The 17,891-nt window shown below is 36.0% G+C and overlaps 1 protein-coding gene across 5 annotated transcripts in view; it reads left to right on the top strand.

Moving 5' to 3' along the window:
• The window catches only part of LOC107750235 (forkhead box protein P1-B), a 157,402-nt gene that overhangs the window by 15,731 nt on the left and 123,780 nt on the right, over nt 1–17,891 (top strand). For 2 of the 5 annotated variants that reach the window (XM_016565528.1, XM_016565531.1), the window contains exons 2-3: nt 8,912–8,976; nt 10,317–10,349. The gene's annotated coding sequence lies outside the window, so the exon portion shown is untranslated. Of the gene's footprint in view, nt 1–2,836; nt 3,072–8,911; nt 8,977–10,316; nt 10,350–17,891 lie in introns of those variants that run through there. The other 3 variants (XM_016565530.1, XM_016565534.1, XM_016565529.1) reach the window with 2 other exon arrangements.

Consider the following 17,891-nt stretch of genomic DNA (forward strand, 5'->3'; position numbering starts at 1 on the left):
AAAATGAAAGTTGAACATGGTGTGTACACACAGCTACACAATGACTTTTTCCCTTACCAATTATGTAAATTAACAAATTACTTATTTCTCGAAAATGTTTGTATTACATTGATTTTTTTTTTTTTATGAAATATTTACTTTGTGAGACATGGGCTGTGATTGATCTTCATAAATATCCATTTCTCAATTGTGCACATACATCAGTTTTCCATTATCATTTTCACAACATACTTTAATATTTTACACATAGTTAACTTTGCATCAAACATATTTTTTAAATAAAAAATAAAAAAACGGACTGTAAAAGGATACAACTAATACATAACTAATTTAAAGATTTGTTTTATCTGATAATTAATGCAAAAGAAATCGTAAAAATATACATGCGCTGCTTATAGACAGAATTATTTATGCAACAGATCTTTCACAAAACAGATAAATATTAATAAAAACACACAGGTAATGCAAACACCGATCTTTTAATTAATGCCAACCTACCATAATTACATTGTTAAATTGTACAGTTACAGTTATAAATTATATGATCAAATAAAGTTAATAAAACATACATGCAGAAATCTTTGAGCGTCTCATTTGACATTCGCAAACCTAATGATCATATAAATAGCAGTCAGAACAAAATCAACTCTCCGAAAATGTACAGTATTGCACATTTGAGTGGTTTGTGTTTGAATGAAGAGATCCCTGTGGACTGACTAACCACTGACGCTCAATCGCATAATCAACAGTAGAAAGAATGAAGAAATCTCCGCGTTGTATCTTGATGAATTTCCACACAGAGGTACGCAATAATGTAGGGAGGATGTTTTCTCTTGTCTTTGATATACCACTATCCGCTTTTTAATTTGAAAAAACATTAATTATTTCTATCTAGCCAAGTTTTGTATGTAAGTTTCCCCTTACAGTAAATGAGAACGTCGCAAGACCGGAAGTAAGTATGCACACACTCGCGTCGGTGAAGCTCACCGGCGCCATCTTGTGCACCGAGCCCATTCGCATGGACCGACCGTCATGCAGAGAACACGCGATCATGCAGGATACAAATGCACACTTCATAAGATCTCACAGCTGGATTCGACTAAGTTTGCAAGGTTTTTGAAATTCGTTAGCCTACGTTCTGTATGGCACGGTCTGCTTGATTTTTCCGTTTGCTCTACTTGATCTCGATTGCCTTTATTTTAATGTATTTTTTTTTGTTTACACATGTTTCAACCAAAATAAAACCTTGTGATATAACGTAACGTTGTTGTAGAACATTGTTGTGTAATGGCTAATCATAAGCTTGTTCAGAAATCGTGACAAAAACTTGATAATTAAAAATAACGTCTTTCTCATTAAACCTCATTTAAATAAACGAATATTCGAATATTAGTTTTGTATGAGCCCAAATATTCGAATGCAAAATTTTTGGGAAATGCCCATCCCTACTATGCAGTCTGAGCCGGAAAGAGACTTAATAATAATAACCAACTCTTTATTACCTTTGTTAAAACATTCAGTGTTATGGAAAAGAACCATCATGACAGAAATTCACACATTTATAAACTGTAAGAAGTAAAAAGCTACAATTTGAGAACAGAAACGCATCACGTAACTGTAAGAGTAAATAATAATTATAATAATAATACTACTACTACTACTACTAATAATAATAACTATGCACCCATTTGTAGCTTGTAAATTAACCAATTTCTCTATCCAATGCTGTCACGTCACGTGACAAAAGAACGAACGATTCGAAAGACTCGAGAGATGAACTAATCAAATCTCTTTCCGGCTCAGACTGCATAGGTTAAAGCTTATGGGGCAGTCACGTGATGAACGAACAACTAAATCCCAAAGACTCGAGAGATGAACTAATCAATTCTCTTTCCGGCTCAGACTGCATAGGTTAAAGCTTATGGGGCCGTCACGTGATGAACGAACGACTCAAACCCGAAGACTTGTCAGATAAGAGGTGAGGTGAGCTAATCATAGACTGAAGACCCAGGTAAACAATGAATTAATCTTTTCTGTTTCTTATAGCATTATAGTTTTGTATTGTTTGTAGTGTGATCAACGTTTGCGTAAGTAGTAGACGTGTTAGGGAAGTAACACGTAACATTTTAATTATATTTTGCTAAAATGAACGAAATGACTCGAAAAAAGATTCGTTCATTTTGCTGAACGAGACTCAAAGGTCCGAGTCGGTAAAATGATCCGAACTTCCCATCGCTGCCGTTCTCAGCGCTGTCAAAATAAAAGTCCAGCGCGCCGTCAAAATAAAAGTCCCACCACAAACGCATCGGCCAAACAGAAAAACTTATCGGCCGATGCCGATATTTGAAAAATGCCAAATATTGACCGATATATCGGTCGACCACTACTCCTAATTAGCTGCTTATTAATAGTATAAGGTAGTTGTTAAGTTTAGGTATGGGGTAAGGTTCAGGGATCTAGAATGTGGTCATGCAGAACAAGGCATTAATATGTGCTTTATGAGTACTAATAAACAGCCAATAAGCTAGTAATATGCATGCTAATAACCAACTAGTGAAACGTGAGAATTGCAAAAATTAAGAACCGAAGCTTTTTGGAGAAGCTGGAATGATCAGATGTCATTGATTATAAATGACTTTGTAAATTCTTACAAGTTAGTGCTTAACTTTTTGTTAGAATGAGGAATGCGATATAGTTGAGATTGAGAATATAGTTCATTTCTCAATAAAATAAAAAAATAATTCTTAATCATATTTCATGCAAAGAATATCTAGAATATCTATAATAATAATTATTATCGGAGGCCCTCTTCCTGCATATTCAATCTTCGACTCAGGCTTTTTGTTGTGTTTAGACCACATACCTCCAGCCCCCGAGACGAGAGTGCATGTGTGTGCGAGCCAGAGAGCGCGAACGGGGCAAGGCTGCTGGTTGCACACTGCTCGCACCTCACTTACTACTTGATAAAGAGGCAGCTGGTGAAGAGAGGACTTTTGTTATAGTGCAGATCAAAGTGTGGGACGCTGGAATTGTTTGGATTTGGCTTGTGGAGCACTGGGTTATGTTCATGGGTAAGTGTTCACAGATTTTAAGCGATGCATTTATTCTCCCCCTTGCTCCCTGGCCTAAAAATACTGTCTAAAACGCTTACATTTCTGACTGTGCACCTTGGATCCCCCTCGTTCTCACTCTCTCGCTCTCTCTTTCTGAGCAAACCACACGGTATCTGCCTCCACTCTCTCCTGTCCAATTAAATATTTGCCTTAAAAAGAAGAAGTAAATCTGTATTGAGAGATTTTGCTCTTTCCTCAGTCACTAAGCTTACTTTCAGTCTGTCTCTGCACAGGGAAATGGAATTTGTGGGTTATTGGTATTAATAGTGCACAGGATCTGAGGTCAAAGGAGAGAAGAGAACGGATGAGAAAAAGAGAGAGATCTAGAGAAAAAGGTGATTGGTGGGGAGAAAGAGGAAATATGATGTCAGAGTAGATGTTAAAGCATGGTTGAGATCATACATAGACATTAACCATAAAAATGTATGATATGATCAAAAAGAAGTATGTGAAATGGTTAGGATATCTGTCTGTCTGTCTATCTGTCTGTCTATCTATCTATCTATCTATCTATCTATCTATCTGTCTGTCTGTCTGTCTGTCTGTCTGTCTGTCGATCGATCAGACACTCTTCTTTGTCTTCAGTGTCACATGATACTTCAGAAATCATATATGCCAATTTGCTGAAACATTTCTTATTATTATCAATGTTTAAAGCAGTAGTGCTGCTTTTTTTGTCAGAACAGTGATATTTTTTCAGGATTTTTTTAATGAATAGAAAAGTTAATAAGAACAGCATTTATTTTATCCTTGCTGAATAAAAGTATTATTATTTTTTTAAATAATGAGTAATAAAATAATAAAATATTAGTTTCTCTCAAACTTTTTAATGGTAGTCTATATATATCGGCAAGACAGATTAATTGACAGATATTTGGCCATTTCTACTGAAATATTTGTGAATGGATAATGCACATTTTATTAGCTTTTTTATTTATGTTTTATTTTTTGCATTTTGTATATTTCATTTTCCTGTATTTACAGTTTTAATTTTGTGTATATCTCATATTGACTATGTGTAGTGTAATATTGAACAGTCCTGCTCTCTAGATAGTGGCATTGGCAGCAGCAAATCGTCAATGTATAATGCACATGTATAATTTTATGTTTTCAAATAGACATTCTCAAATAGTTTGAGTGCTTTTGAGTAAATATCATGGAACATAAGTACAATTTTGCGTAAATCATATTTGCTATGATTATATTACATTGCTAACCCTCTAGATATCAATATTGGTGTTGGTCATTAATAAAACTAATATTTCACTGCTCATAAAGATAACATTGCATAACTGGGTTAAAACCCTCAGTTTCAGTATAAGACCTGTGTTAACCCTCATATCCTTAGTGCTTAGCTGTATAATTGTCATGTCAGAGGAAGCGAGAATGAGAAATCGCTCTACAGTAGTTCCATGCTCTCATGGCGCTGATGGTCTGCACTCAAAAAAGTATAATCCAATTACAAAAAAAGGAAAAGAAAGAAGAGGGGGAGGTGAGCTCAGAAAAGAAAACAAGTGCAGCTTTTTATTTATCTTTTGGATGATTTCATTAGAACATGTTTTGAAAGTCTGGCTGGGCCGTTTCTGGTATCCAGGGTGAAAGAATGCTCTATTCAGCCTACGCTCTTGCCTGTTAACATTTAAATAGTGTAAAGAAATGCACTGCCTTGTTTGTTTTGGGATAGGAACGAAATACCGCTGCCTTGGTATTAAGACTGTGAAAGCTACGTGTGCGTGTGTACTCTGTGTACTTTGTTCTTAGCTCAGCAAAACGTGAGGGCAGGTCCGAAAAAATGTCTAGACTCAGACAGCCTGACATTCAGCAGACTATGTACCGACTCGCTCGGCCTCCAGAAGCTCAAGTGACCCACGTACAAGCCCAGATAAATTAGGTTTTGCGTCTGTTTGCATGTCGGAAACCGCCGTTGTTTACACGAACGTGGATGTGCAAAACAATGGGCGAAGCCTGCTTGTAAGCGAATCGCAAAAATTACTTTCAGGTTTTTGGGAATAGGCTCTGGGGAGAGAGTGAGTAGGAGAGAAAGAGAGAGACTTCAGTTCAGTCACCTTTTTGTCAGGCCTTTGTAAACAGCTGCATTTGTCTCAAAGTGAGTCATGCAATTTTCCTATATTTCAGAGCACAGACAGTGACTTGGAAAATCATGTGCACACACCCTAAAAACAAACACAAATGGACTCAATATAGATATCACAGCCTGTCCTCTGCTCAGTCTCTCATTTGCGGTGTCTCTTTTTTTATTTTATTTTCTGATGCGATTGTCATTTTTTAGTTCAGTAGTTTAAGTTTTTTTTTGTTCAACATACATTGAAACATACAACATACAAGTTTAATAGAAGTTTAATAGAAAAGTTGACCTTGACATTTTGAAGAATGTTCACTGTTCTTTTACCCTTTTTTTTTTTTTTTTTTTTACAGCAGGCCTATATTACTTGCAATATTCCAAGTCTTATGAAGTCATACAGTTTTGTATGATATGTAGAAATAAATACAATTACTGAAATGGATGGAAATTAAATAGATAAATCTTAAATATACTAATAGACTACTTTTATATAATCAAATAGACTACTTTTATGGTGCTTTTTGTCATTTCTATGTTTTACAGTCACTGTATGTTTTCATTTTATACGAAAGAGAAACATGATCGTTCTTCAAATTTTCTTTTCTTTTTTATTGTATGGAGTGAACAGTTCCTCTAATAGTTTACAACACCATTCTACAATATTTTGGAGCAGTGCTTGTCAGAGTGCTTGACACTGGATAAATTTGCTTCCTTGACCAATAGGGAGAAGAGGAGCTGGTCACAGCCTATGAGCTGCACTCAATCTCTGCATAAATTAATATGCTAATGAAGCAGGAATGTTCATTTATGACCCCACCGTAGAAGTAGCCACAGATATGCTATTTAAGCATTCGCAAACCGATTAATGGAATGGCTTTGCTTGGTGGTAAATATTCATGTGCTCTTGTGTTTTTGGTGAAGTGAGGAAAGAGATGGTCCATTAGATGGACTGAAGAGGCGTTCATAATGACCACCAGGGCCTTTTCCGTTAGGATTGGCTTGGTTTTAGCCAGGAAACGGTTGGAGTGTGTGATTCGACAGCCTGTACGATGTAAATGCGGTCGAATAAGAACAATATTTTGCAGAAGTCCTCTTCAGGTCTGGTTTTATAAATGAGATTGTTGATATTCATGTGCATGATATAATTTTTAGCCATCATTGTCATGTATGACCAAAGTTTTTACCGGCCATTGAAATGTTTACGATTCTAGGTCAAACACAATTACCTTAATATGTTATTGAAATGATCATATTTTAACCATTTCTTTCTTTTTGTTATATGAAGGTCAAATCAAAACTTTCTTGTACCATAACTTTTTTTTAACTATCTTTCAAATGCATTTTAAGAAATGAATGCTTTTGAGAAATTAGTACTTTTTAAGAAATTATTGCTTTTTTGTAATAATGGCTGCTAAAAATTCAGCTTTGCCATCACAGGAATAAATTACATTTTAAAATATATTAAAATAGAAATAGATATTTTAAATTGTAATAATGTTACTGTATTTTTGATCAAATAAATGCAGCCTGTTGAGCATAAGAGACTTTTAATAACATAAATAAAAAATTATTTTCGACACCAAACTTTTGAACAGTAGTATATGATCTGTGAAGAAAACAGAAAAATTCAGGTAAATATCACTTTGGTTCAGTTATACAAAAAGTGTCAAAATATGTAATGATGTATTTAGGATACATCAACAACTTTTGGACACTGTTGGACATTGATAGACGAACTAGTGAATTTGAAAAGTGAGTTAATTAGGTCCAAAATTGCCCATAGTTGAAGAAACACCTTTACATAAGAACTGAAAGTTGTTGTTTTTCCCTCTCCGTTTCTTTGTTTCTTCAGACAGTATTTAGCCCATGTGCTCATTTAGTTGTCTCTCTTGCCGTGTTTCCTTCATAACACCCCCATGAAGCCGATTATCTCAGCAAGTTCCCCGAGCACCAGAAGGCTGGTTCTTTTCCTTCTCCAGCTGGGTCTAGCGGCATGAGCGTATTTATTCACTCCCCGGGCCTCCACCACCCCCGCTGCACAAAACACCAGCATTACCTCCAACTTCATGCATTCAGTCTGGACTGTTATCGATTTAGCAACACATTACGGTGCTAAAAACTGAAAGGTAACTGCTGTTGTGCGTCTTTCTCACCTCCCTCCCCCCTTCCTGTTCTCAATGCAAAACGTTCTCATCATTAGGACGAGAGAACATTTGTCTAAATGAGCATTAGGCATTTCAGTAAACTCATTTAGCACCTGAGACCTTAGCAGGTGATTTGAATAAATGATGTTTAGCTTTTTAAGCTGAAAAATTCATCACCTGTCACCAAGAGCTATTGATTCATAACAGCAGGGATGACGTGTTAATTGAAGTCTAATGAATTGGAATCAGCACAAGATACGTGGAAAACGCATACGGTCCTTGTGGTGGCTAGTGTTTTTAGTCGCTGTAAATGCTGACCACCCACCTTAACAAGGGCGTTTAACAGATAATTGATGCAGGAACATGGACAGGCTGCACCAGTGTGTTTTATCTGCGCTCACTTTACCTGAGATAAACAGAATCACTCTGCTCTAACGGCCAGCCACTGTTTTGACTGCCAAATGTAAACTGCATATTTTTTCACGTTCGGCTAAGCTTTCATGCTTTTATTCAAATGACAAAGGGATGCTGGCCTATAGTATCTTTCTCAATAGTCTAGCATGAGAATATGCTCTTGGCGTATATTGAGACTGTAAATGCAAGCTTGTGAACTGTTTGCCTCACTGTCTTTTAGGAGGAGGTACTTTATAAAAAGGCATTGTGACAGATAATACTATGATACTTTGAAACTGAAATGTATTATGTTTTTTATGTTGCACTCCATGGTACTTCCAAGAATACCATGGTATTACCCTGGTACGTGTCAAATACTTAATGGTAGTAATGTGACACCATGTGTAAAAAAAAAAAGAGATACTTTTTCAAAAGATTTCTATTTCAAATAAATGCTTTCTATTCATCAAAGAATCCTGGAAAAAAAATATCATGGTTTCCAGAAAAATATTAAGCAGTGCAACTGCTTTCAACATTTAGAATTATATAAAATGTTTCTTGAGCACCAAATCAGCATTAAAATGATTTCTGAAGGACCATGTGACCCTGAAGACTGGAGTAATGCTGAAAATGTCTCTTTGCCATCACAGGAATAAATTACAATTTAAAATAATAAAAAAATAGAAAATATATTAAAATATAGACAAATCTTACCCGACCCCAAACTTTTGAACTGTAGTGTATATGTCCAAAAAATGGTATTGTTGTGATATGTTATGTTACTTGTTTTGGTACGTAATCCAGTTTTAGCAGCAGATTTATTGTAAACTCTACTGTACAACTGTCACTTCATATAAAGGTAAAGTTTAACCCTGAAAATGAAATGGTTTAATAAGGATGATGAATCACACATTTCCATATTGCTGTTAACAGTTGTTTAATAATGCTGTGGATAAAAGTGTGTTTTTCTGTTCTCTCAAGTTCTGTTTAGTAGATGATGTACTTATTCGGTATGTCCACGATTGAGTCCTCATTAGTTTGTCTGCACCATCAAAATAGCTTACCAAAATTGTTTACTTTTAATTTCATTTTTTTATGCACAGAGTTGACTGATGGTTTGTGACAGCTGCAGTAATTTAACATCTACAACTTTTTCTCTGCGCTTGTTGTCTCTGCAGGGCAGGGAGGTTAAACGCAGCGCTGGAACTGAAGACGGCCGCAAATAAGCAAGTCCTTGGAGAAGGTAAACACATGATTAGTTATTAGACTCCAGTGGAGCTGTGTATGTGTGTGGATGCATGTGTGTGTGTGTGTGTGTGTGTGTTTGTTGACGGACTTGAGAGGGCAGGACTTGTGCTATTATTCTATATCTAGTTTAATGAATCACTTGATTTGTTGCAGCTCTTGTGTTTGTATGCTTTTCTCAAGGTTGAGAGAAAAGGAGAGGTCGTTTATTTTTATCAAAGTTTACCGCTAAACAGGACGGCTTATTTGTCTAACTGCACAGGTCTTTTATTCCCTTTGTTTCTCATATGTTTCTCTGTTTTTGAGGAAGGATTTGGCTTTCATCAATCCCTGTCGAGTTGCTGAGAAATCAACATATTTAAAACAGTCATTGTCAATTACTAATAGTACTTTTTAAATTATCCAGGTATTACAACAAGGTAAATTTAGTCATTAGTGGCACCAAACAATATTTGGTATGAAACAGGTTTCCCACCCTGTCTGCTCCAGAATGGAACAGCCCTAAGCAGCTGACATGGAGACTGGAGCAAACCATAGAAGTGAAGTAGGGGTGTTCACGTATAGTATTAAGGCACAGGGTGTGAGAGGGATCGAGTTTGTGTGTCTGTGTTCTATCTCTGACATTATGGTGGACAAGGAAGGGACTTCCCATCCTTTCCCATGAGCTCATGCTTACAGACACATTCACACACACCCAAATAACCAAACCTAGTTCACTATGTTTGTGTTTGTTTTCTCTTTAGGTTTTTCTTGCCTTCTTAAGAAGCTACTCCTGCCTTCTTTCTGCGTCTTTTGTCTGTTGACCTCACTCTTTTGTCATAATACACTACAAACACTAAAAATCTTATAGTAATCAGTATCTTTGTCTTCTTTTTCATTAAAAAGATCTAAATATACTTGGAACAAATTTACGTAAATTTTTCCTGTAATATAAATTTAATGTAATATGATTCGTTTTCATTGGAAAAACTTGAATAAGATACATTTTCTTACCCCAGTTTTTTCATTATTTAAGCATACGCCTTTTTTAAAGATATATGCTTAATCTAATTGAGCGACATTACCAAAGAAGAAGTTTTGCTTTTGGTATGCATGACACCTCTGGTTATAAGTTTTTTTTAATTATTTTTATTATTATTATTATTTCAGCTATCCACAGTGCTACTGACTTTGACAAGAATTAATATTTTCCTGGAAAAAATAATAATAATGGTATTTATTTACTTACTTATTTACCTGCTAACTTTCCTATCCACCTATCCTGTGAGTTTTCTTCAGTGCTTTTGCACAAATTGGCATTTTGGTGTAAGTTTATCTCCCATTTTCTCTCCTTTCTAGAAACTGGCCAACAAGGATAATCATCATCATACTGTAAGTTCTTGAACAGGATTTGGAGATTGTGATAAGAATGATGCTGAAGAATTACATTAAACTGATTTTGGATTTTGATAACTTTACTGACTTTCAGACTTTTTTGATTTATCATACACTTTGTTCTAATGCAAAAAGACTTACCTATATATTTAATTCAGTCCACTTCCCGGCAGAAACACACATTTACTTCTATATGGATGACTGGCATAGTCCTATCCCCACTCAACCACACTTCCATAAGTTAAAGTAAGTGTATATCCACTTAAACTCTGAGTACATTTTCAGAACAGCAGGGGAAAATATGATATGTGCATGCTGTGTGTCGCCTGCCAAGGGCTAAATTGGAATGCCTCTGAAGATCATACACTTGATTATTTACTTTATTTGCCTCATCCTCTCGTTTTACGGCAACCACAAAGATGGAAATTCTGAGGTAACACCAAATGAAAAGTTGTATATTGATGCATGTTAGGGCGCAGGGGTGGATTAGGGTCCATGTAATAGCTCTTCCGATTACGTTTTATTGCTTACTACAAAAAAAAAATTTAATTCTGTGTATCAGCATCAGGTTGAAAATTGCTTTGTATTAGCATTAGCATTTGGTAAGCCCTTAATTCCCCTGTTTCTACAGCTGAGTGTGTTTCTATGCATTTACAAGTGCTTCCGATTCGTAGGAGTTCACTTAAATCTCTTTTTCTGCCAAAGCTATGAACATAATAAACAAGCCAGCATGGCTAAAGCGCCACACGGGGGAGATTGCTAACGAGAAAGTTAAATGCTTACGCTAGTCACACAGTTGTTTATGTGCCCGTGTGCATAACTCCAGAGCGGTTTATAACTGCTGTAATAAAAAATTTTTTTAGAGCGGTAACATCTGAAACGAAAGAGTTAGCGCTAGCTTCTTTTTTTGTTAATCATGAAAGTGTCAGCATTGTCCTGTAGTGTGGAAGTGTTTAATGATAATACCTTAGAAATACTGTATGGACGATTACAATAATTATAAATAATGGTATTGCCATGGTGTCCAAAACATCCTCTTTTTTTATTATTGGTACTGTTGAATAAATGTTGGCCATATCTTGAATATAAATTCAACAAATTATGATGTTGTATGATTGGAAACAATCAAAAAGGACAAAACCTCAGAGGTGGAACAGATCCAAATTACCATGATTTTTTTTAAGCTAGCTTCTTTTCTTTCTAGATTATTTTATGTTAAATAATATTTTATCTAACATATTTAACGGTTTTATCTTACGGTTTTCTGTGTGCAGTTAATGTAATGCACACTGCTTTGTATGGAAAGTTAACTGATTTCACAATGGCATATATCAAAGATATTGCTTTGGTTGTTGATTTATGCAAAGGTCCTACTTTTGGATTACTTTTATGGTGCTTTAAGTTAGCGTGTCTGCTAAAAATTTCTAAACTGATTCAAAATGTGTTGATTTATTTGACTTAAAACAGTAAACTGAAAATCTGAAAAAGGCAAAGGTACTAGGCTGTTTTATACAGTTTTGTGCCTCTACTGACTTTAATAAAATTAGATGCTGTTTATTTACTAGAAAGTGTAGAATGAGGCATTTCTCTAAATGCTTATTAGAAAATGACAATTACAAATCCATTATATTTGTCTTGGTATTGATACCTAAATGAATTCTGGTCTCTTAGAGGAGGAAAGGCTTTGATATAGTTGGTCTGCCACTGCGTCGGAGCGAGTTTTCGTGACAGAATCTTTGTACTGAATGGAAGTGATGGCAGTCAGGCAGGCAGCAGTCTCGGCTTCTGTCAGAGGAGTTGTCTTCAGAGAGATGAAAGGGAAATCTGTCCACAAAAACGCTCTGTGAGGAGTGTGTGCGAGAGTGTTTGTCACATATATCACAAAGCTTAGTTTGTCTTATTTTTATCTGAAGACATACTCTTTTCTCTTTTTTTTGGCATCACTTTTCAATTTCTTCATCCAACTGAAAAGAGATGACCGTTTTTTAAATGGGTCAAATTGAATGATGGAATGATTATAGACTGTGCTTCCAACATCAAATGAATGCATTTGCTTCTTTTTTTCTTAAGTAAGGTTGTGTTTTTTTCCCCTCTAGTCATTTTGTTTTCTTTGTACTAGCAATGCAAATACACCACACAGTTGAACTCATTTTGGTTAGACGAAAGTGAAATCATTAGCACATTGTTGAACATAAGCAGGTAAGCCATACAATATGGGCTTAGTCTTAGCTTGCCTTCCTTAAAAAATATACCTTACAATGATCAAATCATGTTCATAAATCATCATAAGTGCCCAGCGTTCACTGAAATTTAAAGTATATGCCCATAATGACTCACATAGGTTGATGTTTATTGTTCTCTATCTGACATTTGTTATATTCATGGTCAATAACATTTTGGCAGTGCCTTGCCGTGGTATTTATTTGAGGAACTAAAATCCCTTTTAGGGATGAAGCACCTGGGCCTGGCTGCTTAATGGAATAGCTTTAACATTAAGTAAATAAACAGCTTGCATTTGAAAGGTGTGTGTGTGTGTGTGAGAGAGAGAGAGACAAAGAGAGAGGGGGAGTGTATTTGTGCTGTGGGGAGGAAAGGAGATACGCCTACACTGGTTAGCTGAAGTTTTGTTGTGGCTTTTAAACTCTGTAATAAGAGTTTGACTTTGGACTTTGTTAAAGGTGAAATGTGTCATTTCTGCGCCGCTTTTGGCACCAAATGGAATTGCAAAAATTATTGTTTATGCAATAAATGTAATGCACTAATGTTCCTTTGTATGGAAAAGTAACTGATTTCACAATGACATATATAAAAAAAAAACATTGCTTTGGTTGATGTGTATATTTACTGTGTGTTTTGCACCTGGCCGTGGACTGGCCGCTTTAGTTGTTATTCATAAACACAGCCCTCCCAAGCTCAGGGGAGGGGGGAAAAAAAGAAAGAAGTCGTGGAGAAAAAAAAAAAAAGAGAAAGAAGCAAAGAAATTAAGTCCAGGACTGAAAACAGGAATGACAAACACCATTAGCTGAAAAATTTCCATCTCATTGCAACTATGTTGTTTACTTTAGCATACACGTCCTAATATGGTTTCATCCCTGTTAAAACAGTGCAGAAGGTAGTCACAGGCCTTGCCTCTCATTATTACATTATTCAACCTTTTATGAAATCATGAATAGAATTTTTGGTTTAAAAAAAGATTTTTATTAAAATGTTTATTTCTTTAGTATCCTTAGTTTTTGGGGTTAAGCTTAAAGTGCTTTTTTATAGGTATTACTTTAGCTTTTTTCTACTAAATGGCTTTAATAGTACTTCTCTCTCTTTCGTCTTGTTTCTCTCTCTCTCTTGCTCTCTCGTTCAGTCTTTCACTCTTTTGTTTGTTGTGGTTGCCTGTTCACTGGTTGCCTGTGTTTGTCTTGTTTAGGTATATATCAGCGGGGGATAAGGGTTGGTGTGTTTCAGAACAGATTAGTGCAGTCACAGGTTCTCTCTGCTGCACCCTCATACACGAGACTCCTCAAGCGCTATCCGACCAATTAAGCTCTTTTATTCTCTTCTCTGATTGGTGAGTATCTTTAGGAGTTTCATTCTGCTTGTGTCTGTAACTTGGATAAGAATCCTGTCGATTTAATGCAGGTTTTCAGAACACATGGTTTATGTGATTAGTTGAAGTAGCCTTCATCAAAGGGACGAAGAAGAACGTTAATGCCAAGAGAAATGACAGGACATGGATATGGCTTCCTTTTTTTGTGTTTTTACAGCAGATCCTTCAGGAAAGGGCCCTTAAAGGGTAGATCTCTCTTCGCCCTCTTCCTTGTGGGTTAAGGATGTGGCCGGCCTCACCTCAATCCTAAAATCCTCATGCTTATGATATTTACTCAGCGTTATCTGCAGCTGTAGATGAATGGCATTCTGGGACACTGAGGAATGTTGAAGGTCAGCCACTGTAACTTTAGATCTGAATCAGGCAGACACTTCAGTGCAGGCTACAACTTATCTATGGGTATATTTTCATAACATGGCTTTGAATGGAGATTAGAATTTTGTGGTGTTATTCCCTGCATTTTAATTACTTTTTACTTTTTTTCCTCATTCTTTTTTCCTTTACATTTATATTTGCAAGTTTGACATATATTGTTTCTTTGTATAGGTGAATATTACGGAACCATGTTATATTACTTTATTAGAAGAGTAATATTATTTTTAAATAAATAATAAACACTTTGTTGCCTAAAAACATGCAAATATTATTTTTAGTGCCATTATTTATTTGTGGAATTTAATATTTTTGGGAGTTTAATACATTGAAACATTAATTATTGACTTAGTATCCATACTTCAATTGATCTCTATATTTCTGTCACATTTATTTATTTGGTAATGAGAGTTGGTAAAGAAAGGTGCTTAATTCATGAAAATATAAATATAAATTTGTTAGTGGTCCAAAAACAGATTTCATTGTCTTTAAGCAAATTATAACATTATATATTATTATAACTTTTTTTATATACATTTTATTTTTAAGAATTGTATTTATTTATTTATTTTTTGACAGTTTTCACTAAAAGATGAGATTTACTCAAACAGCTGATTTTATTCTTTTATTCTTTTTTTCCCTTTTCCCCTTTTCTCCCCTCATGTTCCACAAATAGAACTGTTTTTCCTTTTTCTTGCAGACAGTAGTGAAATCAGAGACTATATTTTGCTGTGAAGTGTTTTGCTACTTTCAGGCTGGAATAAATTGCTTTGATTAGGTTTGGTTGTGTGAGTAATATCATATGAACAAGGGCGCATAGATTGAGTTTTGGTTCTTTTTTCCAAACGCTGTCTGGCTCAATCCTGCCTAATAAGTGCAAAGACAGACAAACTATTGTCACCTTGTGGAATGGAGGCGGATAGGACATAAGTAATCCGTATTGATTTTGACATTACAATGTTGTAAGTGATAACTACGTTAACAGGCTATAAAACCAAAGCCCTAATTAGGCCGTATTTCACACTAACCATTAGGTAGGCTTTTTAATTCAATGATGATACCAAAGTGATAAATTTTCCTTGCGTTTTGTGTTTTAGAAAAAGCAATGCACAAAGCCAGCTTTGTCTTTCAGGCAAAAGGGAACGGCATTGTTTTTAACCTTCTCTTAATGAACTTTGTGTGACTGTTGTTTGCAGACTTCAAGGTTGAATTCGTAGAATGGCTGCACACTTTTTGTAAACATGTTTACATGCAGACATGTGTAAATACAGTAAATGTGTACAGGCTCAGAGAGGCCATACCGGTTTACTCGGTGGTGTTGTTTTTTTCCTGATAGTTTTAGCATCTCATGTGCGCACGAGTCTGTTTGTGCGAACATCTGTGGGGCCCGGCGAAAAAACTATAGTTTTTCTGCGAAAAAACTAGTTTCACAACCCCATAATGATGCTTCAGCTCACAATGAGCATCTGTTTGTAACCATGTGCCACAAGTGATCGAAAAAAAGAAGAAAAGAAAGAAATAAAAAAGGCAATTAAAAGCAAAAAAAGAGAAGAATGCTTAAGCAGCGGTGGTATTAAATATGAATTAATGGAATGAAGCCTAGACATGGCTGCAACAGCGAAAAAAAAACATTAATAACATTTATGTTACTGGCACGTAGGTACATTTGGACTTAGTATCCTTTAATTAGAAGTGAGATATTAGCATTTCATAGGGATTTACGCAGAGTAGACGCTGCCACAGACAGGAGCACTTTCATTCCGCTCTCTTCTGCATGTAATGAGCGGTGTCATTAGTTGATGGAGAGGATTCTGCCCCGACTCTACCTTGAAAGGCACGTCATTTACATACTTCTTAGCAATACGGCCTATAATGGATTCCTCAGTGAATAAAATAAAATAGCACTTCTTTAAAATTTCAAGAGTAATGTGCACAGGCTCTGTTTCGTTTGTTGGTGCGGTTTGGCGAAGTCAATCGAGACCAAGTCCTTGGGGGTTGGTGAGGAGAGATTGACTTATATCTGAGAGTTAAGACCTCAGATTTTGCTCTGAGAATGGACAAGTGCGTCATAAATTCGGAATGAGATCAATAATGTGGCGACATGAAAGTCTTAAAGCTATGGATCAAAAAAGGGGGAATGTATGACACAAACTGTGTTTTTGTGATATGCTAAGTCCGGGTTTTTGTGGGATGATTTGGGTTGCAGTGCTGTCATTTCTGGTACAGTTGCTTTCGGTAAATGGCAATCGTTAAATGTCATTATTCATGATAATTCGACTGGAAAGTGGAGGTGTTTTCCTTCCCCTTTCAAATGTAAGTTTATAAGCCCTCAGATGTCATCCCACCCCCGTCTCTCTCACATATTTCTTTCACTTCTTTTCCCCCTCTCCCACCCATCGGATCAGCGGTGAAGTGATTTTGTATTATATTGATGAGCTTCAAAGTGGCAAGTGTAGGAAATGGTACCTTTGATCAGAGCGTCTCTAGGAAATGGAACCTGAGGGTGCGAAGTCCGCCAGGTAAGACGCATCCAGCTTCCATAAGCCCCTCCCTCATCAGGTTTAAGCGAGACAAAATCCCTCCCCCCATCTTCCCGCCCTCGAAAACACATATTTGTTTTAGCTGTTTTCATTCCGAGTTACATGAGCGCCGATTACAGCTTTTCATTAGCGAAAATTGGGTATTTGTTTTAAACTTTAACCAATCACTTTGATATGCTAATTACACTGTAATTTAATTTGAGTCCCATAATGATGATGCCGTTATTATGGACATAAATGATGCAGTTAAGCAGAGAGTAATCTCATTTGCATACTGTACATGCCAGTAAATTAAGGTCTTTCCTGCTTGGCTTCAACTTTAATTTTGCGTTAAAATTGAAGGTCACTAAATTTTACAAAGACAAAACATATTTGGCTTGTGTTTGGTAGTCAGGACAATGTACTTTTTATAGTTTAATTGGTTGTTTTGTGTTTAGAGTCTCAGGCTTCATTGTTAAACAGCCTTATTGGAAAGTGATGAATAAAACACTTTTCCTCGCAAAAAAAAATTTTTTTTGCCCAAATACGATTTTTTGGGGTAATTTACGAAAGATTGCCCACAAGTCTGTCGCTTTCTCGCAGCCCTCCATCTAATAACAGGCCTTTGCGTGTTTGATGTAGAGAGCCGCTGTTACGCTCCAAGTCTAGTCACAATATGTAATACATAAAGAAGGCTCGTTAACACACTGAGTGTGCCTTTAAGATGCTGCCATTAACAGGAAGGCTGTCTTTTTTTATTTCCACTTTTTGTCACCTCAGAAAAGATAAGAAAATAAAAAACATTAAAGAACTGAAGCACAGTATCGGTTAGCTGTTCTGCAGCGGGAGCCGTTGTTTTGATCAAGGAGAAGACTGATTGGTTTAAAAGGCGATTTGTGTGCCGGTGCATGATACATGGACGAGCAGGGTGCACGTGTTTATTAATTCCCTTTTTACCCTATCACGTTTATGTCGACGGCTCCTTAATGCACTCGCAGTAAATCCTACAGTGTCACCGTATGTATGTATGTATGTATGTATATATGTATA

The sequence above is a fragment of the Sinocyclocheilus rhinocerous genome, unplaced genomic scaffold, assembly GCF_001515625.1.
Source record: "Sinocyclocheilus rhinocerous isolate Xijiao unplaced genomic scaffold, SAMN03320098_v1.1 scaffold963, whole genome shotgun sequence".
Classification (NCBI taxonomy): Eukaryota; Metazoa; Chordata; class Actinopteri; order Cypriniformes; family Cyprinidae; genus Sinocyclocheilus; species Sinocyclocheilus rhinocerous.